The following is a 27,580-nucleotide window of genomic DNA, read 5'->3' on the forward strand; positions in this document are numbered from 1 at the left end:
TTTTGCATTTACGGATAATCCCAAATAAACCATAGGGTGAAATGTAATATGCAATAATGCTCTAGATCAGAGGTCCTCGAGAGCTACAGGCAAGTTCGCTTTTCAGGATATCCACAATAAATAGGCATGTGATGGATTTGCATCTCAAGGAGGCAGTGTATGCAAATCCATCTCATACCTGGACACCTGACCTGCCTGTGGCTCTCGTGGACCGGAATTGCCTACCCCTGCTCTAGACCAGTGATCTTTTTCTTTTTTTGATGGCGTAAAGAATATATTATAGAAATAGTCTTACAGAAAAGCATTACTTTTTTTTTTTTTCAAATTATCTTTATTAACAACTGCAAAGGAACATACAACCAGGAGCAGAATAATCAGAAACATAAAACAGAGCAGCGATCTTAAGCAACTTTCCCCATTAATTTTACTTCCATACGCCTGACCTTACAAATCTTTTTCCAATTCTTTAGGTCAGTGGTTCTTAAACCTATCCTGGGGGACCCCCACAGCCAGTCGGGTTTTCAAGATAGGCCTAATGAATATACTTGAGGCAGATTTGCGTATAACAGAAGTGACCAGGCATGCAAACTGCCTCATACATATTCATTAGGGATATCTTGAAAACTTGACTGGCTGGGGTTCCCTCAGGACAGGTTTAAGAACCACTTTAGGTTATATCCTGACATACCATTCCTTCTCACTAATTCCTCCATACAGAACAGCTGGGGTGTGTATTTCTCAGCACACATTCATTTTGCTAACATGCCTTCAAAAATGTACATTCAACACTCCTTGTAGCACAGGGTATAAACATATCGGTTCTCAAAAAAAACCTTTTTAAATTGTTATTTGCATGATTTCCCAGGCTTCAGCGGTGCCACCCAATGCGCAAAAACTTTCATTCCATTGAGATTTAAACACCCACCTCCTCATTAGCCGTTATAAATACTCATTCCAATAATGCTCAGAAATCTCTTAAAGCTTAAATATTAAGTGAACACTTTCAACTTATCTCAAAAAAGGCTGGTATTTTGTCCGTCGGCCAGAGGATACACATCCAACATGTTTCGCCTTCGCTGGCTTTTTCAAGGACCTCCCCTGGTTACCGCCGTAATCCATTCAAACGCCCCAGTGTTTACATGGCATATGGGGGAAAAAAATGGGACCCCTCACATAGTTTCAAAAAACTTTGCAATTGTTTAAACATCAAGGGCCCCTTTTGTCCTTGTCACAGGCATAGTTTTCGGCTAGTTTGGGGAGCCTACTTGGCTAGAGATCGTAGTCTCCTTTTGAATCCTCTTGCTTAGCTTTGTTGCTGTGCAACATGCTCACTCCCAGGATCGGTCACTGCAGGCGTTTTTTTTTTCCTTTCTTTTCTTTATTTCTTTTGGGGAATCATCATTGCGGATGCCAAGGCCCACCAGAGCACGGGCCTTTGGAATGTTGGAGACCTGTTGGTCGTCTTTTGTATGCTTCTTTTTTTTTTGGGAGGGGGGGAGGTTCTGTTAAGGGATCGTGATGGCTGGGTAGGGTTGTGGGGCGGAGTTCTCTATTCTTGCACTACCAAAGCAAAGCCACAAAAAAAATGTTGGATGTTGGTACATTAGCTTTGCTGTATTCTTTGTTGCTTGCTGTTTCTGCGTTCACAATAAAAAATATTTGGACATAAACATCAAGGACCCCTTTTACAAAGCTGCGGTAGTACCGAAGCCCATAGGAACTGAATACACTTTGGTGCACTTACTGTAGCAGCTTGTAAAAGGGGCCCTAAGAGGGGGTGGGGTATGGAAATCCATCAATGGGTGCTAATGATTAGTATTTACAAAATGCTAGACACCCATCATATTCCTATGGGTGTCTTTAATGTTTAGCACACACCAACACAGTTAGTTCTCATTGATGAATTTCCCCCTTAGTATGGCTTTTGAAATACATTAGTTTGTTTTTTTTCCTTAGTTAATTCATAATTTGTGTTCAAAGGGGCTGATTCTACAAATGGCATCCTGATTATAGGCGTCCTACCGCTGTCTCACTAGCCAATTGGGCATATATGGGTTTTTTAAAAAAATGGATGTGACAAACATCTATATCAGGGGTAGGAAATTCTGGTCCTCGAGAGCCGTATTCCAGTCGGGTTTTCAGGATTTCCCCAATGAATATGCATTGAAAGCAGTGCATGCAAATAGATCTCATGCATATCCATTGGGGAAATCATGAAAACCCGACTGGAATACGGCTCTCGAGGACCAGAGTTCCCTACCCCTGGTCTATATTGTAGGTGTCTGTCTCACGCCTATGGAGACACATAGGGATGCTTATGGATGGCCAAGGCTGGCGTGGGTGTGGTTTCCACCGGAAGTGGCCTTGGGCGTCCGTAAGAATCCCTATGCTTCTCTATAAGCTCAAGACAGACGCCTTAAATGTAGGCTTGTAAAATGCGATCGACAGCTGCTTCTTAGGCAGCCGCCTAGATCAATGTCTTCCTTCAACCTTGATACATTCGTGAAGCCTTTGACGCCACTGAATTCTTGGCTCAATGAATTGGGGGGGGGGCTTCATTAATTAAGAGCTCAACTATTCTGTGAGCTTGATGCGCCGGAGCTCCATCCTGTTGAAAAAGAAAGTTCTCGGAAATGTCTCGAATTCCAAGCAGAAGTTTTTCCCGCAGTAGAACATTTTTGGGTTATTTGGAAATATGTTGGGAGTCACGTTTTTTTTTTTTTCCAGACACCAAATCAAATTGCAATCCTTAACAGAGATGGCCAATAGATAAATACGAGTTCTCCTCTCTTGTTTAAACTTTTAAAGTTGCTAATTTTCAAAGTATTCCGGACTCTTCACATCTGTGATTCTGGGAGACCCAGTGTAACATGAGCAAAGTCTAGGGGGGGAAGGCCCAAAGTTAGGCCAGAGAAGCACGTCAAGCTAGTATGTAAACAGTGCTCTGCTCAGAGCACCCTTTACAGCAGGGTTGTCCAATGCCGGTCCTCAAGGGCGGCAATCCAGTCAGGTTTTCAGAATTTCCATTGTGTGCAAATACATCTCATGAATATTCATTTGGGGAATTCTAAAACCCGAGCTGGCAAGAGCCAAGGCTGGACACCCCTGCTTTACAGAGTACTATATTAGAACTGATCATAATGATGCCTAATGTTTGGCTCCATTTATTGAATCGGGATTTTTATGTGGAGAGCATAAATGGTTGCTAAGTAAGATACTCCTTAAAAGCATTCTTTAAAGGTTTTAATTTGTTTGGCTTTTAGTGGCTTGAAAGTGGAGAGGAGAAGGTTTGCTTATTGGTCACCATTTAAGGATTGAGTTCTGATTGTCCAAACAGAAATACAGATCCATGCATTCTAAAACTAGGCCTCTTCTCCCTCGAACAGAGAAGATTGAGAGGGGATATGTTCGAAACATGATCAAAACATTCAAGGTACTGAAGGGGATAGACTTAGTAGATAAGGACAGGTTGTTCACATTCTCCAAGGTAGGGAGAACAAGAGGGCACTCTCTAAAGTTGAAAGGGGATAGATTCCGTACGAACGTAAGGAAGTTTCTCTTCACTTAGAGAGTGGTAGAAAGCTGGAACGCTCTTCCAGAGTCTGTCTTAGGGGAAAACACCCTCCAGGGATTCAAGACAAAGTGAGACAAGTTCCTGCTGAACCAGAATGTACGCAAGTAGAGCTAGTCTCAGTTAGGGCGCTGGTTTTTGACCAGAGGGCCGCCGCGTGAGGCCGACTGCTGGGCATGTGATGGACCACTGGTCTGACTCAGCAGTGGCAATTCTTATGTTCTTAAAGCCAGGACTGGATTACATGAAAAGCAGAAATGAAATGCAATTGAAATTCAGTTTTCTTCGATTCTTAATTTTTTTCTTTCAAGATAAAGCACCCCTGTCAGTATGGTTTATTCAGACTTAAATATACTGCCTTAGAGAAAATACTATATTGCCTGTCTGAAAATACGATAGCACAGATGCCATAGAATTTGTCCATCTTGCATTATGTTGCTGATGGCAGTACAGGAAGGTGATGGCTTTATGCTATGAAGCCTTCATTTTGTACAGACCCCCCACTACTTTACGCCTCTTATAGCTTCTCTTGGTCATTATCCTGCCATTACTGCAGCAAAATGACACATTCACTCCTAGGGAACAGATAAGAAGTGATGTCGGATCAATTTTAGTGTCACTTAAAAGACATGGTCGAGAAAAAGAATGAATGAAAATGTGTAGTATACCCATCACAACAGAGGCATATCCATGCGATAGACGTGCTATGAGTGAAATTCTTGCCACTTATAACGTGAACTTGATATCTGAGATCCCAGCATTTGGAATATGAGTTCTTCTTGATACAGTTGGAGCGAAACACGATCGGTATTGAAGAAGAGATTTATCTTTAGATGAGTTCTAAATGGACCGTATTGTAGACATTGATTAATTTTTGATACATGTTTTATTAAAAATTTTCTTATTCGCGTGACTTCCCCCTCTTCTACAAAGCTGAGCTAGCAGCTTCCGCACGGCAACAGCCCTGAAGCCCTTTATATCTCTATGGGCTTCAGGACCGTTACCGCGCGGCAACCGGTAGCGCGGCTTTGTAGAAGAGGGGGTTTGTATGTGGGATTTTTGGGGGACACTGTTTTCACTGAGAGGATGTTCCATAACATTATTGGGATTACAGGCCAACAGAATAGATAATTTAACAACTATACCACCCACTGTGACAACAAAGCCTACCCTGAATCAAGATAAGTAATACTTTTTCTCCATCTTTGACTGACTTTGAAATCTTTACTATTTATGGAGGCAAGGTGGGTGCAATGATGTGTCGTACACTGCTTATTATATGCCATTACTGGTATAGGGCTCCTTTTACTAAGCTGCGTTAGGGCATTAACGCACGGAATAGCACGCGCTGAATTACCGCATGCGCTAGACCTTAACGCTAGCATTGAGCTGGTGTTAGTTCTAGCCGCGTAGCGTGCGGTAATACTCTGCGTGCGCTAAAAACGCTAGTGCACCTTAGTAAAAGGAGCCATTAAAGTGGTGCTTTTTACTGAGCACTATTATTAATTTATATACCGTATTTGCCGGCGTATAAGACGACTTTTCAGTACCTTAAAATCCTCCCCAAAGTCGGGGGTCGTCTTATACGCCGGGTACTGTTTACATGCCCTTACTTTACATTAGAGAGCTGCACGGGGATGCCCCTAGGGTCGCGGGGATCCCGTGGGGACGCCCCCTAGGGTCGCGGGGATCCCATGGGGACGCCTCCGAGGGTCGCGGGGCTCCTGCGGGGCTGGATGTACTCAGTCTTCTGGATGTACGCGGCTCTTCTTCTCCCTACCTTCTCTGCTTGCAGCACAGAGCCGAACGGAAGTCTTCCCGACGTCAGCACTGACGTCGGGAAGACTTCCGTTCGGCTCTGTGCTGCAGGCAGGGCAGATAAGGAGAAGGAGAGTAGCCTCGCGGTTCGAGTGGCTACCAAGGGAGAGGGGCGGCCCGCCCCGGTTGCAGCACAGCCGGCCAAGTTCCCTTACTTTTGTGGCACTTCCCCGACCGACCGATAACAGCCCGGGTCCGACAATCCTCCCTGCCCTGTAGCCGCGAATCTAAATTACCTTCTTACAGCAGCTGTAAGAAGGTAATTTAGATTCGCGGTTAAGGGCAGGGAGGTTTGTCGGACCGGGGCTGTTGTCGGTCGGTCGGGGAAGTGCCACAAAAGTAAGGGGACCTGGCCGGCTCTGCTGCACCCGGGGCGGTAGAGAAGGAGGGGGGGAGAAGGACGCTGAAAGGCCATGGTGAAGACAGGAGGGGGGGGGGAAGGACTCTGAAAGCACTTGAAGACAGAGGAGGGAGAAGGAGGCTGAAAGCACATGGGGGAATACAAAGGGGTGGAGAAGGACGCTGAAAGGCCATGGGAAGGGGGGGGGGGGAGAAGGACACAAAGGAAATGAGGAAGAGAGAGTAGGGAGAAGACGCTGGCAGGGAAGAAGACAGATGCCAGACTATGGGGGGAGCAGAGAGAAGAAGATGGGTGCCAGACCAATTTGGAAGGGTGAAGAAAGGGAGAGGCACAGTAACAGAGCAAATGGAAGATGCAGAAGGAAGAGAGATAGTGGATGGAAGGAATTGAATGAGAACATGAGGAAAGCAGAAACCAGGCAACAAAGGTAGGAAAAGAATTCTATTGCTTTAGTGAATTAATTAAAATTGTTGAAATAAATTCTGATGTTCTTTTAAGTTTTATTTGTTGTGCAGAAGGTGTGCGGAAGAAGGGGTAGTCTTATACGGCGAGTATATAACAAACTCTATATTTTAACTGTAAAAGTTGGGGGGTCGTCTTATACGCCCAGTCGTCTTATACGCCGGCAAATACGGTATATATATATATATATAATTGATATTTATGGTAAGGATTTATTTTTTGTTCATATATATGAAGTGAGAAGTCATTTTGTTGTTATTTTGTATTGTACAGAAAGTAAACCACATCTCTAGCCATGAAGTAGTTCAAACTCGTGAATGGATATTTTATAATTTCCCTCTACTGCTTTTTAATTAGATATAGTTTAGAGGATGCTGTTATAGTTAATTATATACTACAGAAACTATTTTAACTAGGGCTTCTATTTGTAGGGATTTATAAGTTATAAATTTAGGTGTCTACTTTCCAGCTGTTTAGGATTTCTTTGAGGGTGCAAAAAAAGAAAAAAAGAGTTTATCAGTGTTTTCACATTACAAATAGTATTGCAATTACCTTTACCAATGGAATCCGATATACAAACGTGTCCCCTCTTCTGCAAAGCTGCACGGCAATAGCCCCGAAGCCCATAGAGATTTAAAGGGCTTCGGGGCTGTTGCCACGCGGCGGCCGCTAGTACGGCTTTGTAGAAGAGGGGGATAGTAACACGATGGCAGATAAAGGCCAAATGGCCCATCCAGTCTGCCCACCCACAGCATCCACTATCTCCTCCTCTCCCTGTTGGCTAAGGCTCTTTACACCTGCATTGTGATGTCATAGAGCTTTATGGTTATAGAAACCTAGTCACTACACTTAGGGAACAAAAATATTTTATAATTGTGTTCTGTTTTATACACTTGAACACTGTAGGTTGTGGGTCTGAGCACTATTTAAAAAAAATAAATTAATGATTGATATTATATTTATAATATTGTGATGTGAATTTAGTTATATAGAAACATAGTAACATGATGACAAATAAAGGCCAAATGGCCCATCCAGTCTGACCACCCACAGCGTCCACTATCTCCTCCTCTCCCTGTTGGCTAAGGCTCTTTACACCTGCATTGTGATGTCATAGAGCTTTATGGTTATAGAAACCTAGTCACTACACTTAGGGAACAAAAATATTTTATAATTGTGTTCTGTTTTATACACTTGAACACTGTAGGTTGTGGGTCTGAGCACTATTTAAAAAAAATAAATAAATAAATTAATGATTGATATTATATTTATAATATTGTGATGTGAATTTAGTTATATAGAAACATAGTAACATGATGACAAATAAAGGCCAAATGGCCCATCCAGTCTGCCCACCCACAGCATCCACTATCTCCTCCTCTCCCTATTGGCTAAGGCTCTTTACACCTGCATTGTGATGTCATAGAGCTTTATGGTTATAGAAACCTAGTCACTACACTTAGGGAACAAAAATATTTTATAATTGTGTTCTGTTTTATACACTTGAACACTGTAGGTTGTGGGTCTGAACACTATTTAAAAAAAATAAATAAATAAATTAATGATTGATATTATATTTATAATATTGTGATGTGAATTTAGTTATATAGAAACATAGTAACATGATGACAAATAAAGGCCAAATGGCCCATCCAGTCTGCCCACCCACAGCATCCACTATCTCCTCCTCTCCCTGTTGGCTAAGGCTCTTTACACCTGCATTGTGATGTCATAGAGCTTTATGGTTATAGAAACCTAGTCACTACACTTAGGGAACAAAAATATTTTATAATTGTGTTCTGTTTTATACACTTGAACACTGTAGGTTGTGGGTCTGAACACTATTTAAAAAAAATAAATAAATAAATTAATGATTGATATTATATTTATAATATTGTGATGTGAATTTAGTTATATAGAAACATAGTAACATGATGACAAATAAAGGCCAAATGGCCCATCCAGTCTGCCCACCCACAGCATCCACTATCTCCTCCTCTCCCTATTGGCTAAGGCTCTTTACACCTGCATTGTGATGTCATAGAGCTTTATGGTTATAGAAACCTAGTCACTACACTTAGGGAACAAAAATATTTTATAATTGTGTTCTGTTTTATACACTTGAACACTGTAGGTTGTGGGTCTGAGCACTATTTAAAAAAAATAAATAAATAAATTAATGATTGATATTATATTTATAATATTGTGATGTGAATTTAGTTATATAGAAACATAGTAACATGATGACAAATAAAGGCCAAATGGCCCATCCAGTCTGCCCACCCACAGCATCCACTATCTCCTCCTCTCCCTATTGGCTAAGGCTCTTTACACCTGCATTGTGATGTCATAGAGCTTTATGGTTATAGAAACCTAGTCACTACACTTAGGGAACAAAAATATTTTATAATTGTGTTCTGTTTTATACACTTGAACACTGTAGGTTGTGGGTCTGAGCACTATTTAAAAAAAATAAATAAATAAATTAATGATTGATATTATATTTATAATATTGTGATGTGAATTTAGTTATATAGAAACATAGTAACATGATGACAAATAAAGGCCAAATGGCCCATCCAGTCTGCCCACCCACAGCATCCACTATCTCCTCCTCTCCCTATTGGCTAAGGCTCTTTACACCTGCATTGTGATGTCATAGAGCTTTATGGTTATAGAAACCTAGTCACTACACTTAGGGAACAAAAATATTTTATAATTGTGTTCTGTTTTATACACTTGAACACTGTAGGTTGTGGGTCTGAGCACTATTTAAAAAAAAAAAAATAAAAAAATTAATGATTGATATTATATTTATAATATTGTGATGTGAATTTAGTTATATAGAAACATAGTAACATGATGACAAATAAAGGCCAAATGGCCCATCCAGTCTGCCCACCCACAGCATCCACTATCTCCTCCTCTCCCTATTGGCTAAGGCTCTTTACACCTGCATTGTGATGTCATAGAGCTTTATGGTTATAGAAACCTAGTCACTACACTTAGGGAACAAAAATATTTTATAATTGTGTTCTGTTTTATACACTTGAACACTGTAGGTTGTGGGTCTGAGCACTATTTAAAAAAAAAAAAAATAAAAAAATTAATGATTGATATTATATTTATAATATTGTGATGTGAATTTAGTTATATAGAAACATAGTAACATGATGACAAATAAAGGCCAAATGGCCCATCCAGTCTGCCCATCCACAGCATCCACTGTCTCCTCCTTTCCCTATTGGTTAAGGCTCTTTACACCTGCATTTTGATGTTATAGAAACATAGTACAGAACCAAAGTGGAATTGTCCCAATCACAATGGTGCACACTAAACAAAAGTGTCCTTCAATTCATCTGATAGATCCAAATGCCTTTATTCATCCAAAGCCTCATAAATTCATCCAATGACTCAATGACCTGACATGCACATGTTTCGGCCTAGCCGGCCTGCCTCGGGAGTCTTGTGAGTCTTCGATAGGCGAATTTGGAAAAAAAAACGTATGGAATAAAGAGATGCGGCTACTATGGTGAAAGTCGTAAAGCAGTGAAGATCACGGCAACAATGATGTAAGACTCGCAAGACTCCCGAGGCAGGCCGGTTAGGCCAAAACATGTGCATGTCGGGTCCTTGAGTCATTGGATGAATTTATGAGGCTTTGGATGAATAAAGGCATTTGGATCCATCAGATGAGTTGAAGGACACTTTTGTTTAGTGTGCACCATTGTGATTGGGACAATTCCACTTTGGTTCCGTGCTTTTGAGCCTGTGGTTTTGTTTCCCCTGGTTTTTTTGTGCCTTTTTGTTGGAATAGAACCATAGTAACATGATGGCAGATACAGGCCAAAAGACCAATCCAGTCTGCCTTCCCCAGCAACCATTATCTCTTTCTCTCTCTCAGAGATCCCATGTTCCTATCCTATGAATTCAGACACAGTCTCTTGTCTCCACCACCTCTTTCGGGAGACTGTTCCACGCCTCTCCCACCCTTTCTGTAAAAAAAGTATTTCCTTAGATTTCTCCTGAGCCAATCACCTCTTAATTTCATCCTATGCCCTCTCATTTCAGAGCTTCCTTTCAAATGAAAGATACTCGATTCGTGCGCATTTACATTACGCAGGTATTTAAACGTCTCTATCGTATCTCCCCTCTCCCGTATGTTGTATTACTTATGAATCATCTGGACAGAAACAAAACCACCAAAACTGAAGGCAGAACACAGAGCAATGCAAGAGAGCTATGGAAGGTGTTATCTTTTTAAAGATGCTTTCGAATCCTAACGCGGACATTCTTCCGCCATATTAAATACTCAATTCCTTCTTTCCTTTTAAAGGTTCTCGCCTCACCTCTCATGTCACCCTTATTGGTTTCTTGACTTTTAAATTGTAGTTCTCCCTTTTTCCTCATGCTCCAGTTTGTGATTGACGTCTCTGTCTTCTGTCCTGTTTTTATATGATCGCTTGTTTTCCCCTCATTTTTATTATAAATCGCTTCGAATTTTATGTAAAGCGATCAGTCAAATTTTTATAAACTTGAAACTTATTTCCCCAAGCGTTTATCCAATAAACACATACTTCCCCCCCCCCCACACACACTTTTTTGACTAATCTGCGGTAGAGGTTTATACTGCGGCTTGGAGTGCTAAATGCTCTGATGTTCATAGAATTTGTCAGAGCAGCGTCGGAGCATTTAGCACGCTGTGGCTTGGTAAAAGAGGGTCTTAATTTCTTTTTGTATCAGTATTTATCAGTTGAAACCAAAAATTAGAAGCCTTAACTATAGTTTTCAAATCTTTTATAAATGGCCACCTATCAAAAGGGAGTTATGAGCAGTGGCACAGTAAATGGAGTGCGGGAGGGGGGGGGATTCCTGCCCCGGGTGCAGTCTTTGTAAAGGGTGCAGGCACCCATCCTCCTCTCTGCCCCCCCCCGATCCTCCCCTGTTCTGTCTGAATAGTGATCAAGGAATAGTATAAGTAAAACTGTCCTGAGCAGCTCACGAACATCGCGTCAAGGGATGAGCGTTCTCATCCGTCAAGCACACTTGCCACCTAAGTAGTTTCGAAATAGAAGTTGCCTTAATTTCAAGCAGATACTCACCTATCTATTGGCCAAGAAATAAACGCTATAAATTATGTCAAAGGGATTGATTGCTCAAAACAGTTTTTTCTTACTACTCCTTGATCACTATTCAGGCTCCTGAGGCAGGCCCTTTAGGCCGAAACACGATCGTGTCAACTCAATTATATCAATAAAGTATTAGGGCACCAAGGGTCACCTTCACTGTTGTTCTTGCTGCACTGCTGTGTCCATTATCCACTTAAATCACCCATGACCTAGTACTATCCATGTGGGCAAAGATGGAGGCAGTGACTGAAGAAATGAAGTGATTAATGGAAATGTTAATGGAATATTGTTTTACTGTGTTTTATACTGGTGTTTTATCTCATGATTATGTTTGTTTTTTTCTGTAATCCACATAGGTATAAGTGGAATATACGTTTTTAAAAAAATAAATAGCCCTAGAAATTATCTGGATAATGGCAATATTACCTATGCAGATAAGAAACAAGTCTATAAACAAAGTGTTAACATTAGATGCCATCAATGGCATAGCGAGGGTGCAAGACGCCTGGGGCGGTGGTACCCCTCCCCCGCCCCCACCTGCTCCTTCCCTGCCCCCTCCTGCCACACACGCGCACGTGTTCCCTTCCCTCGTAGCTCTTTAACATTCCCAGCGTGAGCAGTGACCCCAGTCTTCTTTCTCACGCCGGCTCTTCCTCTGATGTCACTTCTTAGGCATGGGTCCAGGAAGTGACATCGGAGGAAGAGCCGATGCTGGAACAAGCAGCAGGTTGGGGGGGGTTGCTGCTCGCGCCGGGAACGCTAAAGAGGTATGGGGGAAGGGGAGTGCATGCGCGCAGTAGTGGGGGGGGGATAAGAACATAAGAACATAAGAACATAAGAAGTTGCCTCCGCTGAGGCAGACCAGAGGTCCATCTCGCCCAGCGGTCCGCTCCCGCGGCGGCCCATCAGGCCCATTGCCTGAGCAATGGTCCCAGACTATCCCTATAACCTACCGCTATTCTTATCTGTACCCTTCAATTCCTTTATCCTCTAGGAACCTATCCAAACCTTCTTTGAAGCCTTGTAACGTGCTCCGGCCTATCACAGCCTCCGGGAGCGCGTTCCATGTGTCCACCACCCTCTGGGTGAAAAAGAACTTTCTGGCATTTGTTTTAAACCTGTCTCCTTTTAATTTTTTCGAGTGCCCCCTTGTACTTGTGGTTCCCCGTAATCTGAAAAATCTGTCCCTGTCTACTTTTTCTATACCCTTCAGGATCTTGAAGGTTTCTATCATGTCTCCTCTAAGTCTCCGCTTTTCCAGGGAGAACAGCCCCAGCTTTTTCAGTCTGTCAGTATATGAGAGGTTTTCCATACCTCTTATCAGTTTAGTTGCTCTTCTCTGGACTCCCTCAAGTACCGCCATGTCTTTTTTGAGGTACGGCGACCAATATTGGACACAGTACTCCAGATGCGGTCGCACCATTGCACGATACAGTGGCAGGATGACCTCCTTTGTCCTGGTCGTGATACCCTTCTTAATGATACCCAACATTTTGTTTGCTTTTCTTGAGGCTGTGGCGCACTGTGCCGACGCCTTTAAAGACGTGTCCACCATCACTCCCAGGTCTCTTTCAAGGTTACTTACCCCTAGCAGTGATCCTCCCATTTTGTAGCTGAACATCGGGTTCTTTTTCCCTACATGCATGACCTTGCATTTCCCTACATTAAAGTTCATTTGCCATTTTTTGGCCCATTCTTCTAGCGTCGTTAGGTCCCTTTGCAGATCTTCGCAGTCTTCCATGGTTTCAACCCTGCGGTAGAGTTTGGTGTCATCCGCAAATTTAATAACTTCGCAATTTGTTCCCGCCTCCAGGTCATTAATAAATATATTGAACAGGAGCGGTCCCAGCACCGACCCCTGCGGAACTCCGCTCGTGACCCCATGCCAGTTTGAGTAATGGCCCTTCACTCCAACCCTCTGTTTCCTGTCTGCCAGACAGTTTTTGATCCATCGGTGGACCTCCCCTTGCACCCCGTGTCTCCACAGTTTTTTAAGCAATCTTTCGTGCGGTACCTTGTCAAAGGCTTTTTGAAAGTCAAGGTAAATGATGTCAATGGATTCTCCTTTATCCACCTGTCTATTTACTTCCTCAAAGAAGTACAATAAGTTTGTGAGGCATGACCTACCCTTGCAGAAGCCGTGCTGGCTCGTCTTTAGCTGTCCATTGTTTTCTATGTGTTCACAGATACTGTCCTTAATCAGTGCTTCCATCATTTTTCCCGGGACCGAGGTCAAGCTCACCGGCCTGTAGTTCCCTGGGTCCCCCCTTGAACCCTTCTTGAAGATGGGCGTGACATTTGCAATTTTCCAATCCTCCGGGATCTCTCCAGTCTTTAAGGATAGGTTACATATTTGGCGAAGTGGCTCTGCTATTACGTTCCTTAGTTCCTTTAGTACCCTTGGGAAGGGTGCCCCCACCAAGAAATTGCCGGGGGTGGACTGCCCCCTCTGGCCCCTATTACTACACCACTGGATGCCATCTTTGTGTGGATAGTGTGCTTATTCCATCAGAACACTAGTGTGTGTAAGTGTTCTCTTGAAATACCAGCGTGAATTAGCATTGGTGTGCTTAAATGTAGGCGTGCACAATTATGTAAATTAGCGCACTCAAATGCAGCATTTATAAATACAACATGGAATACATCTATGACACGCCATGCCCCTCCTCTATGCATTTATACGCTAAGCTGTTTTAGCATATAATTATAGACTGTCAGATCAATTTAATTCCCCCTTTCATGAAGTTGCATCAGTGTTGTTTGTCGCCAGCCACCGTGGTGAAAGTTTCTACGCTCGTAGAATTCCTATGAGCGTAGGAACTCTAGGCGGCTTCATAAAAGAGGGGGTAAGTGTGCAAATGGCACTTAAGAAAGGAGACGGTGGCATGGTGGTTAGAGCTATAGCCTCGGTACCCTGAGGTTGCGGGTTCAAACCCTGTGCTGCTCCTGGTGATTCACTAAGCAAACCGATTGTGTATCGATCGGTTTGCGACCCAATTTTACTATGCCCGATTCACTTACCTTTCCTCAGATCCGATTCCGACCCCTGCATGCAAATGAGGGGAACGGCATGCAAAGTAGGCAGGGACGTGATTCACTGCAGAAATCTTGCAAACCAACTGAGCTGGCCGATCAACACAAGAAGCGACTGCTGAGGACCAGTCGCTGAGGTCCTTTCCGACTGCCCTGCCTTCTGTCACCCTGCTATCTGCCCCGATCTGCTGCCCTGTCTCAGCCCCGATCTCCTGCTTGCCCTGATCTGCTCTCTGCTCCGATCTGCTGCCCTGTCTCAGCCCCGATCTCCTGTTTGCCCCAATCTCCTGCCCTGTCTTAGCCCCGATCTCGTGCTGTGCCCCGAATCTCTCTTGCCTGCTGCCCTGACTCGTTGCCCTGCTCTTGCCCCTAATCTCTCCTGCCCTTTCGCACACTGTGAGCCCATGGTTTTACCCCACGGGTTTAAGGCAGGTTAAAGCACGGGCCTCCTGGGCTAGTTAAAGGTAAAAAAAAAAAGTTGCGGCTCTAGACGGCTCTTAGACGCATGCACAGACCATCTACAGATGGTCTGCGCATGCGTCGGGATTGCACACTAACGATCCGTGCGGTCGGAGGGGGGTCGTTCCTCCGATCGCCCTCATTTTAATTTTTGGGTTTTGTAAATTTGTCGGGCCTGCACGGATCGGGCACGCAAAGGAGGTGAGTGAACCTAGCCCTGACACCGCCACTGCCTCAGGTATATTAGATAGACGGCAAGCCTACTGGGACAAATAGAGAAAACACTTGAGTACCTGATTTGTAACCCATTCATGAGCTCTTTTGGGAGGACAGGCAAAAAATTGAAGGAATAAATAAATAAATTTAGGCGCCCTGTTATGGAATGAGAGGGATAGTAGCAATGAATTTATGAATTAACGGCCTCTTTTACAAAGCGGCACTAGTGGCCCCGAAGCCCACAGAAATTTAAAGGGCTTCGGGGGTGTTGCCGCGCGGCTTTGTAAAAGTGGCCGTAAATTAAACATCTGAACCAGGGTTTCATTTAATCCAGTGACCGTGCTGGCTGAATGTTACCCCCCAATTGTTTTTAACAGTACCCCAGAAAACAGTTAAATTATGATCTTCCACTCCTGACAAAGCATATGTTGATGCCACTTTTTCATAGTCGCCAAGAGATCCTTGATTCCTCTTTCTGGTGTCGTTATTTGTGGCTTATTGATTTAACAAAAGAAGACTGATTCTAGGTGCAGCATGGAAGCACTTATACAAGTTCCGTTCAAGTTTTATAATTGATTTCTCACAAATAGATTAGCTGTCTTCTGTTTGCTGTCGTAGCCTGCAACTCCTTCCATTGTAAGGTCCAGCTCGGCTTTTTGGATCTTCATTGACTGGAAAATCATGTTTAAGAGTGCAATGATTACCCATCTTGCCTCCCCTTTCACATCCGCCATTAAGATCCAGTTAGATTTTGCACAGATAAGACAAAAGATCTGTTGTTATGAAAAGTCTTCTTTTCTAAGCTGCGATAGCGGTTTTAACGCGCACTAGACCTTAACGCCAGCATTGATAATGGCATTAGTTCTAGCCGCGTAGCGCTCAAAAAACGCTATTGCAGCTTAGTAAAAGGAGCCCAAAATGTCACCTTATGACTATATAACGTGTACCTATCCCTAAATCCACTGTGTCATTTGGCATTCTAGACCTTCTCTCTGCCTTGCTTGCTATGTCTTAAGAGTAGCTAGCCTGGATTGTACAACTAATGGATTCTTGCAATGGATTCTTGTATCTACAAGAGATTCCTGGATAGATCTCTAGCATTCCAAGCAGGCAAATGGAATGAATGTCGTACCCCCTTCATCACTAATTCACCCTCCTACCAAACCTTCAGGAAATCAATCAAAACCTATCTCTTTGATAAATTTCTCTGACCACCCTGCCTGACTTCTCCCGACTTGCTAAGTTAATCTCAATCTGAATGTCTAAATTGAACGAAACGCTATGCTAAATGGAATGTCTTATTTGTTTCATCGCTGTAAATGTACAGTCTCTTCCCCTGTAAACCGCTCTGAACTGCCATGGTACTGCGGGATACAAAAATAAAGTTATTATTAATAAAATGTTTATTTATATACCTCATTAGCCTTTTGGTTCAAAGCGATGTACAAGGTAGTAAAATACATCAGGAACAGTAATTATTAACAAATTAGAATAATACAGTTTGACAAATGCAAAAAAAACCCAATAAACAAAAAAATTGAGGTTTGTGATGGGGTAAAATGATGAGTGAAAGTTGTGTAGTCTTGGGTCAACTACAGGTTGTCAGGTTTGGGGAAGAGGTGAGTTTTCAGGAGCTTCCTAAAATGCATGTATGATGGGTAGAAGAATGTCTTTCTGTTATGTACATATTGCATCTTATAAGTATAAGAGAAGATCACATGCCCTGTTCATTTTCCCATCTGTTCAGGGTTGTAAAAGCAAGAAATTTTTGGATCATACACTAGCGATTCTGGCAGCTTCCTACGATATGGAATTGTGATCGTTGTTGCCTAGAGCTTGTTCATATAAACATTTCAGAACCCAGTTGAAAACCTATCTTTTCTCAAAATATCTGGCCTAATAGTTTTTTATGTGTTTCTTATGTTATCTTTATTTTTAATCTTTTGTTAACCCCGTTGAACTTATGGTTACACGGTTTAGAAGTACGATGTTATGTTATGGTGTGACTGCTTTCATAGCATACCCATCAGACTCAGTGGAGAAGGTTGTCATGCCGCTGTACCGGGCCATGGTACGCCCCCACCTGGAATACTGCGTCCAGCACTGGTCGTCGTACATGAAGGACACGGTACTATTTGGAAGGGTCCAGGGAAGAGTGACTAAAATGCTTAAGGGGCAGGAGGAGTTGCCGTACACTTAGAAATTAGAGAAACTTGGCCTCTTCTCCATTGAAAAGAGGAGACTGAGAGGGGACATGATCGAAACATTTAAGATAATGAAGGGAATAGACTTAATAGATACGGACAGGTTGTTCACCCTCTCCAAAGTGGAGAGAACGAGAGGGCACTCTCTAAAGTTACAAAGGGATAGATTTCAAACAAACGTGAGAGAGTGGTAGAAAACTGGAACGCTCTTCCGGAGGCTGTTATAGGGGAAAACACTCTCCAGGGATTCAAGACAAAGACAAGTTCCTGCTGAGCCAGAACGTACGCAGGTAAGGCTAGACTCAATTAGGGCACTACAGTGTCTTTGACCTAAGGGCTGCCAGCGGGAGCGGACTGCTGGGCACGATGGACCACTGGTCTGACCCAGAAGCGGCACTTCTTATGTGACATAGTAGATGATGGCATAAAAGACCAAGCTCTGCTCTCTTATTGCTGTGGCCATCAATACGAAAAATAGGAAATACTGCCACTTTACCCCAGGAAAAAAAAAAAAATTGCCTTAGCTTATAAGAAAGACCCATGTAAGGCTATCCTAAGGCCACTTTTTATCACTGTTTGGTGAAAGGGCTCTTCAATGTGTAGGGGTATAATATTCACTTCCATTGAAGTGCACTTTTCCATTTCCAGTTTAGAACAGAATTTTAACTATTGTGTAACATGCAATTTACCGTATTTGATTTTTTTTTTCATTGGAAATACAATAACAATTTACAGTGGTGGTAAAAGAAAAATCAATGCAGAAATTTAGAAGTGGTGTTTGTTATGCTTTTCTTACATTGATTGCTTGAACAGGAGTAAATGCATTTGAATCTCAGGACTGCCAAAGTAAATGAGTGCTTAGAGGGGTCTTTTAATTAAGGTGCGCTAACCGATTTAGCACGCGCTAAATGCTAAGGCATCCATTATAGTCTATGGGCGCCTTAGCATTTAGCAGGCGCTAAATCGTTAGCGCACCTTAAAAAAAGGACCCCATAGCTAGGTCCAAGTGGTTAGAAACATAGAAACATGATGGCAGATAAAGGCCAAATGGCCCATCTAGTTATTCAAAATAATAATTGTATCTCCTCCTCTCCCTATTGGCTAAGGCTCTTAGCATTTGCATCTCCTCTTCCTATAGGCTAAGGCTCTTTACACCTGCATTGTGAGGTCATAGAGCTTTTTGGTTATAGAAACATGATGGCAGATAAAGGCCAAATGGCCCATCTAGTTATTCGAAATAATAATAATAATTGTATCTCCTCCTCTCCCTATTGGCTAAGGCTCTTAACATTTGCATCTCCTCTTCCTATAGGCTAAGGCTCTTTACACCTGCATTGTGAGGTCATAGAGCTTTTTGGTTATAGAAACATGATGGCAGATAAAGGCCAATTAGCTCATTTAGTCTGCTCATCCGCAGTAACCAGATCTGTTTCTCTCTCCGAGAGATCCCACTATTGGTCTAACTCAACGCATTTTATGATGAGCTTTCGAAGATAACCCTTCTTCTTCAGAAAAAAGCAAATGTTGACAAATATCAGTATATATGAGGAAAGCAGAAAGGTGGCAGAGCAGTTTTAAAAGTCTTTCTAGTGGGAAAGAAAGCCCAGATCTCTGTTAAATCCTGTCTGGTGGGTGTCAAAGATTTCAAAGGTTTTACTTTCTTGGATTGTTTTAATCCCATTGGGAAACTAGGCTAAACTAGGAAGGAAAATTCAATTGCTGGCTTTGCCCTTGACAAATCTAAAGGCGAAGATAAGAAAGTTCAAAAAATGATTTCTGTACTATGGCCCTAATTCTACAAAGGGCGCCTAAGAAATAGGTGGTGAGGAATGCTGCGCAGAGCGGTTGTGAAACTTCAGTTAGGCATCATTTATAGAATCACGCCTAGTGGTGCTTTCATTGGATTTAGGCACTGGTAGGCATCAAAATCTTAGGTGTGCCCTTTGTATGCTGGAATTTTCTTGGACTAAATACCGGCACCTAAGTCCAATTTAGCCTAGATGCAAAATACCACCAAGATCCGCCTCTAACCATACCCACTTTCTGGTAGGTGCCCAACGCCACTATGGGCGTGGTTAATACCGGAAGTGGTGTTAGGCGCGATTCACGGCCTACCTTTCCAGCGCCTATCTTGCCCAGAGGTGTGATTCTGTATATGGCTCCGTCGTCTTAAGAAGTGACATCAAAGGTGGGCACGCTGCTCACGCCAGAGAAGTTATAAAGATATGGGGAAAGGGAAGGGTGGTAAGCGTGTGGCAGGGGAAGAGGGTGGGCGAGGGGTGCCATCACCCTTACTAAGCCACTGCAGATGACCATCCACAAAAATTTAGGACAGCAAAAAGGCTGTCCTAACTCCATCTAGGCCGTTATCTAGGTACCAGTCTGAATATTGCTGATACCCAGATAAGTGCTGGCAGCCACATTATACTTGATATTCAGCGCCAGTATTGGGTGTGGCCTGCAACTGAATATATAAAGAGGATGGAGTCGGTTCAGCGAATGGCCACTAAGATGGTCTCGGGACTCAAGGATCTCCCATATGAAGAACGTCTAATTAGGCTGCAGTTATAGTCTCTCGAAGAACGCAGAGAGAGGGGAGACACGATAGAGACGTTCAAATATCTTACAGGCCGTACTGAGGTGGAGGAAGATATGTTTTTCCTTACAGGTCCCGCGGCAACAAGAGGGCATCCGCTCAAACTCAAGGGTGGGTGACTTCATGGGGACATCAGGAAGTACTTCTTCACCGAAAGGGTGGTTGATCGTTGGAATGGTCTTCCACGTCAGGTTGTCGAGGCCAACAATGTGCTCAACTTCAAAAGACGATGGGATAAACATGTGGGTACACTCTAGGGAAATGCTTAGGGGGAGGCTTCTTTGAGTGGGCCCTTTTCTGCCATCATACTCTATGTTTCTATATGGTATAAAAAGCCTCATCCTGAATATTGATGCAATAACCTTTTTTTTTATCCAGTGTGTGTAAATAACGTACACATTAAGAATTCCTTAGGAGTTACTCTGTCCTCCTTATTAAAATTCAGAGCTACAGAGGGAGATTATATTATGCATAATTTATGCTTATGAAGTGATAATAGTCCCACTGCACTATTTGAGGAAGCACTGTTCTTATTTATGTGTGTGTATGTGTATATCATACCATTGGTATTTTCACTAGCATTCTGCCATATTGTCCTTGCCAGCTAAAACGGAGATCGAACACACAGTGGAAGTGTTAAAACACTATTTTGTAAAATGTAAAAGCATATTTATTGATTAGTTCGCTCCCGACAGATGCAAACCGACCAAATTATTCTGAGACCTGATGCCAGTAAATCTGGGGAAATTTTAGAACTGGCGCTGAAACTTAGACACCGGTAGCAGAGACTGACATGGGAACCAATTTTTCCCCGTCCCCCACGGGAACTCATTTTCCAGTCCCGTCCCCGCGAGTTCTTTTCCGTCCCCGCGAGACATTTTCCTGTCCCTGCCCCATTCCTGCAAGCTCTGTCCTCCTCTGCACAAGCCTCAAACAGTGTTCGAGGCTTGTGCGGTTAAGGTAGAGCTTATAGGAATGGGACAGGGACAGCGACAAAAGTCATGGGAACGGGATAGCAAAATTGAGTTCCTGCGGGGACTCGGAAAAATTTGTCCCCGTGTCATTCTCTAGCTGGTAGCCGCCCTACTGGTGCCTAAGTGAATTGACAGCACAATTAGAAATGGTGAAAATCCCTGATGTACAAGCGCCTACCAGTGCCTAAATGAAAGGTACTAGAATCATGCCTATATTGGAAATTTCTAGTGCTTAATGCCATTACAGGCATGGCTAATGCCAGAAGTGACATTAAGTGCTGGAAATCACATATGTAGGCACGATTCACAGCATAGTTAGGTGCTGGAAATGTAGGCCCAGAAAATCCTGACCTACATTTACAGCACCTGTTTTGCCCGGAGATGTGATTTTTGTATACTGTGCTGTCGTGTGATTGATACGCGATCGGCCGCCAATAGTGGTGCCCTATACAGAATCCAACCAATACTATATAATCAAGTATGCAAACATTTTAACTCCATCAATCGATTACGCTGGGCAACAAAAAAAAAAGTTTTTCTTTGATACTGAGAACTTAAGAAGTGTTCTTAGTTAATTTTAATGACCCTGATTTCAGACCTGTAATTGAAATTCAGCTAGCATGTTTCTGAGATGCACGTTACTGATTTTTTTTAGACAGTATGCCATATCGGCACAATATTGTGAGTATGAACTGTGTCCCATCAAACTTGTGTTAAGGAGTTTACTCTGAAAACAAACACGAAGACAATAAGGAGACATGTTACAGCATATATTTACGCCTCTCTTAACTCACACAAAAGTGATGTCGGCATGTTCAGAAACATAAGAACATAAGCAGTGCCTCTGCTGGGTCAGACCAGAGGTCCATCGTGCCCAGCAGTCCGCTCACACGGCGGCCCATCAGGTCCAGGACCTGTATAGTAATCCTCTATCTTTACCCTTCTATCCCTTTTTCCTTCAAGATATCATCCAATCCCTTCTTCAACCCCGATACCGTACACTGTCCTATCACACTCTCTGGAAGCGCATTCCAGGCGTCCACCACCCTTTGGATGAAGAAGAACTTTCTAGCATTGGTTCTGGATCTGTCCCTTCTTAATTGTTCTTGTAGTTTTCTGAAGTTCAAAGAATCTGTCCTTCTCCACTTTCTCTATGCCATTCATGATCTTGTAAGTCTCTATCATGTCCCCTCTAAGCCTCCACTTCTCCAGGGAAAAGAGCCCCAGTTTCTCCAATCTTTCAGCATATGAAAGATTTTCCATACCTTTTATCAATCGCGCTGCTCTTTTCTGAATCCTCTGGAGTATCGCCATATCCTTCTTAAGGTACGGCGACCAATATTGGACACAGTACTCCAGATGTGGGCGCACCATCATCCGATACAATGTTCTGGTTGTAATACCATTCTTGATAATACCTAGCATTCTATTCGCCTTCTTAGAGGCCGCTGCACACTGTGCCGACGGCTTCATTGTGTTTGAGACGCTTGCTTTTGCACTTGTACTGTACATTTGTCTCTCTTTGCAAGAACCAACAATAGTCTCCCATCATACTGGGATTGAAAGTTCCCTGATAGCTGCTTTCCATCACCTTGATATCTTGATGAAATCTTTCCCCATGCTCATCGCTGACATCACCAAGATTGGGTTGGAAGAAGTTGAGGTGAGAATGTAAGAAGTGCATTTTAAGTGACATTCTGACACCCATTAGCTGATATGCTGTCAGCATGTTCTCCACAAACTCAGCATAATTCTCTGATCTGTGATTACCAAGAAAATTCTGAACAACCAGCACGAATGCTTCCCATGCCGCTGATTCAGCTGGGCTCGGCTTCTGTTTGAACGCATCATCAAGGATCAGTTTACGGATTTCGGGTCCACCAGAAACACCTTCTTTGATTTTGGCTTCACTTTTCTCGAGCTGATCTGAGATTTAAAGGATAATATGTTATCAAGGTTCACGCCTAGAATGTTTGGTACAAAGTGAATTGGAATTGAAGAAATACATATTGAGGATGCAAGGATTTCATTTTGATCCTGCGAAAAAAAGCATGCATTTGGTTTTTGATATATTAAGGGAAAGAAGATTTTGGCAGAGCCAGTCATACACAAGATGTAGTTTTTGATTTTTTTTAAATAAATATTTAATTAATTTTTCAAAAAACATGACAATGCAATATACATTTTAACAATCAAAGAATAAAGCTCAAAACTCATTTTCATCTTACAAAAATATACATACAGTGTCTTTTATCCCACCCCTCCATTAAGTAAACAACAAATCAATAATGAATTATAAATACAAATGATCCTTTCAAATCTTTATCTTATAAAATACTAAAGTATTCCCTCCCCTCCCTCCCACCCTGGATGTGAATAGAAGAATATCAAACTAAAAAAAACCCACTCCAATTAAGCTGCATTCATAAAAGAGGTCAATGATTCCCAAACCAAATTAAATATATGACCATGTCCTAATAACTCCGCATTCAGTTTCTCATTCTTTGCCTACCAAAAGGTGAAGCTAAGGCGATCATGATTTTTCCAGTTACGTGTTATCTGCATTGCAATTCCAGTCATGACTAAAAAAGGACGACTTTTATAATGATCTATAGGATGTTAACGCAACAATGTTCCGCATATGACTAGCTCATACGTTAATGGGAATGAACATTCAAGTATTGCATTAATCTGCCCCCATATTGATTTCCAAAAACTGAGAATCAATGGACAAAAGAACAACATATAATCCAACGCCCCTATGTCCAGATGACAGTGCCAGCATTTATTTGATTTTGAATTATCTAACTTTTGTAACTTAACAGGGGTCCAGAAAGATCTGCGTAACAGGAACAACCAAGTTTGTCTCATAGATGCTATTAATTTTTGATTAATATCCATGATTTCAGCTTGATTGTGGCTCCAGACTGGATGGACTAGTTGGATATCATCCACAGAGGCATAAACTGTGAATCCAACAGATCGGGCGATGGTTAACAACGGTGCGAGAAACAGGTTAAATAACATGGGCGAGAGAATGGATCCATGTGGAACCCCTGAGTCTTACTACGCCACTGCACCAACTTATGAATCTTTGATCCCTGGACTCTTTATTAGGGCAGGAACATGCATAAGAAAGTCTCCATTCCCACCGTAGCTGAATTTATTTAGGGCAGGAGCAACGGCCATTTTTGTTCTTGGGCCATGTTTTGCACATTGACAGTCCGTGGTGCTTTCCACTCTGCTGGACTTGGGGTCACAAAGGTGACCTTTTGCGAATGACCTCCGTACGGTCTATTTACTAGTGCAACTTGTTTGTGTTCTGTAAATGAAGATAAATGGGCAAGTGAAGGGGTCGGTTTTATACATGTTATGGGGCCACTTCCTTGCCACACTAAAGGTGGCCAATTTGTAGCGCTATTTAATAAAAAGAGGCTTCTAAAGTAGCATGAGTTAGCTACACAGGGCCCTTTCTACAAAGCTGCAGTAGCGATTCCTGTGTGGCAAATGTGTGGCTCATTCAGCTCCTGTTGACTAGGTTGTATATGCCATTCTGGGACTCGCCACTGTGGCTTTGTAAAAGAAGCCTATAGTTACCAACTTGGCTTACTGTTAATATGGATTATTTTATCACTCAAGCTATTTTAGCACAAGTCCTACCTGGTTCAGATAGGCTGGAGTGGGACGTAAGGACAGTGCAAAGCGGACTTCTATGACCGTGATCGTATACAGGGTACCCACAAAAACACTCCTCGATTTTAAATGGTTGCAAAGTCAAAATTTATAAATAAGATGACAGCAAATACAAGTCCCCAAAAGCACGGTTAGCAAGGTCTTACACAATCGCTTGCACTTTCACCCTTATAAGCTGCAATTGGTGCAGATGTTACAACCTTCAGACAATGCAACGTGACAATACGACCAGGTGCTCCTCAAGTGCCCCCGAGATCACCCTTACATTACTGTTTGTGACATTTTCCTTTGAGGGTACGTGAAAGAGAGAGTGTACGTACCTCCATTACCCGCAACTATGGATGATCTGCAGGAACGCATCACTGAAGCTATAAACGTGATCACGCCGGATATGCTTCGGAGAGTCCGGTCCGAGCTCGATGTTCGCATCGATGTCTGCCGAGTAACAGGTGGGGCGCCCATCGAGTGTATGTGATCAACAGATACCATATGAAACTTTATGAGTTGATGAAACCGTCGCCTCAAAGTTGAAAGAATGTTCCAATAAATTTTGGTTTTTGTAATCATCTAAAATCAAGGAATGATTTTGTGGGTATTTTATATTACATTATTGTTGGTTTAATCATGGATTATGTTTGTTTATTAAAATTCTTTACGTACCGCTTAGCTATTAAATAACTCAAAGTGTGGCTGTTGTGCAGACTGGAAGGATTGTTCAGGTCTTTTATCTGCCACCATTTATTCTGTCGCTATGACGCATGGCAGAATCGTCCACCGATTGCTTTCATTTATTAGGACACTCTGAATGCAGAATTTAAACAGGCTTCAGATATACCAATTAACTTCGGTAATTCTTGAAATCTGCTTTGCAAGAATGGAGATCATCAAACACGCTTTAATGGAAAATGATCAGAGCTGGATTTTTAAAAATGCAGATGGCAACCTCCTGACGTCTTAGAAGCTCACCCGTTAATAAAAGGTTTCAATATCCTGGTTTTCAAATTACCAGAGAAACCTAGTATAATTACATGGTGGGGAGCTGAAGTGTTTAGGGTCAAATTTAATGCTGAGATGGGCTAAAGCTTTCCTTTCAGGTTTTTTTTCTCTCCCCTGCTCCTATTTTGTGCTGTGTGTTGACAAGCTTAGCATATCTGTGTACCATTCACTACGTTCCAAGCCTCTTCCTGCAAATTGCAGTAGGTTGATTAGAAGAAATTGTGGCTTTTTGTGCTCGATAATGTATATCAGTGCCACCTAAATTCTTCTTTTGCGACGTATTCCACAGCAGCCAATGGTGGCCAGTCATTTCAAGAAGAAAGCATTCAGAGCTGGCTTAATTTCTTTAGGAAATTCAATACGATAGAAATAAAACAAAGACATAAAGGTGATACCTTTTTTTGTTGGACTAAATGCATTTTTTGATTAGCTTTCAAAGACAGCCCTTATTCTTTAAATCAGAAATAAGCAAATGTTGACAAAAATCAGTATATATAAGTGAAACATAAAAGCATTGCAATGATAGTCTTCCTGTGAGACGTTCATTGGAATGCTTTTAAGTTTCACTTATACATACGAGGGCTGATTGAAAAGTGACGAGGCTACCTCTATTTTTCTTTCCAAGAAGTAGATGTGGCAATGATGATCTGGTTCTTGTGAACGCTCACACATAGTGTGACCATATGGCTCCATAAAAAAGGGGGCGGATTGAGACATCCGGGTTTTCCTTCCGTTGAAAGCAACCAAGATGTCTCAATCTGTTCTCCTTACTTCCATTGCTTTCAATGGAAGTAAAACCCGGATGTCTCAATCCGTCCCCTTTTTTCTGGAGCCATATGGTCACACTACTCATACATCAACATTTCTGAACGTGCAGTTGGTCTGACGTGGTCTTCATTGTTGGGTCACAGATAGAGGAAGAACTTTGTACGTTTCGTCATGGCAGACTTGGAAGATGTGTCTGCGAGAGTGCGCCAGAGGTGTGCCATTGAATTTTGTGATAAACTTGGACGTAGTGCCTTGTGATTTCAGGGCATTCCCAACCCTGACAAAAACAAACTGCGCGGAAAGAAGTTCTTTTTAGACGATGAAGAAAAAAAGCCACAGCTGCAGCGCTAAAAGTGATGTCGCAAAACAGTCTACGTCGGGGCTGCTCAAGTCCGGTCCTCGCGATCTACTGGCAGGCCAGGTTTTCAGGATATCCACAATGAATATATGAAGGGGATTGCAGGGTATAGATAGAAGGTTACTCTACAGGACATAAGCGAAAAGCGTATGAGAGTTTTAGGGTAGGAGCACTATCAGGTCCTGGACCTGAGGGGCCGCCGCGTGAGCGGACTGCCGGGCACGATGGACCTCCGGTCTGACCCGACAGAGGCAATTCTTATGTTCTTATGTTCTTATGAGAGAGAGATTTGCATCCCAAGAAGGCAGTGCAGGAAAATCTCTCTCAGGCATGTTCATTGTGGATATCCTGATGACCGGACTTGAGCAGCCCTGGTCTACGTGTTCAGCACAGGATGGATTTTAATAAAGATTCATTTTTCAGAGAAAATATTACTTATTGATGATCGAAAATTCTCCAAAACTTATCAGCACATAGCGTCCTTCAAGATCAATTCTTAAAGAACCTTCTTCAGAGCCTCAGCTCCTCCACTCCACCGCTCAATAAACTTTCCTTGCGGCAAGTTTTACGGGGTTGCTCCTCATCAGCTCACTTTTAAATATTTAAATCTCATTTAATTTTTTAATTTTCAATAGTTGGAATCTAACTTTTCAAGTGATTAAAGTGACACTTATCTTATTGTTCTTTAAAGTTCAGCCTGGGAATTGTCCAATCCGACATGTTTCGCCTTTTGCTGTGTCAAGGGTCATCCTACGGGAAAAAAATTCTGAACTCAATGGTTTTGTAATTAATATTACACCAACATTCTCCACTTTCTATCTAAACCAGGGCTAAAATTTGTATCAAAAAGTTACAAACTTACCAGAGCTGCTAACATCAAACTCCTCATTGATTTAATAGAGTAAGATGGTGGCAAAGTTCCGACGTCAGATTTAAATACGT

At 42.4% G+C, this 27,580-nt stretch overlaps 1 protein-coding gene across 5 annotated transcripts in view; it reads left to right on the plus strand.

Annotated features, from left to right (window-relative positions):
- Positions 1–27,580, plus strand: part of CACNA2D3 (calcium voltage-gated channel auxiliary subunit alpha2delta 3) — a 797,511-nt gene that overhangs the window by 173,184 nt on the left and 596,747 nt on the right. The gene's annotated exons all lie outside the window — the stretch shown is intronic.

Source organism: Geotrypetes seraphini, chromosome 17 (genome assembly GCF_902459505.1).
Source record: "Geotrypetes seraphini chromosome 17, aGeoSer1.1, whole genome shotgun sequence".
Lineage (NCBI taxonomy): Eukaryota > Metazoa > Chordata > Amphibia > Gymnophiona > Dermophiidae > Geotrypetes > Geotrypetes seraphini.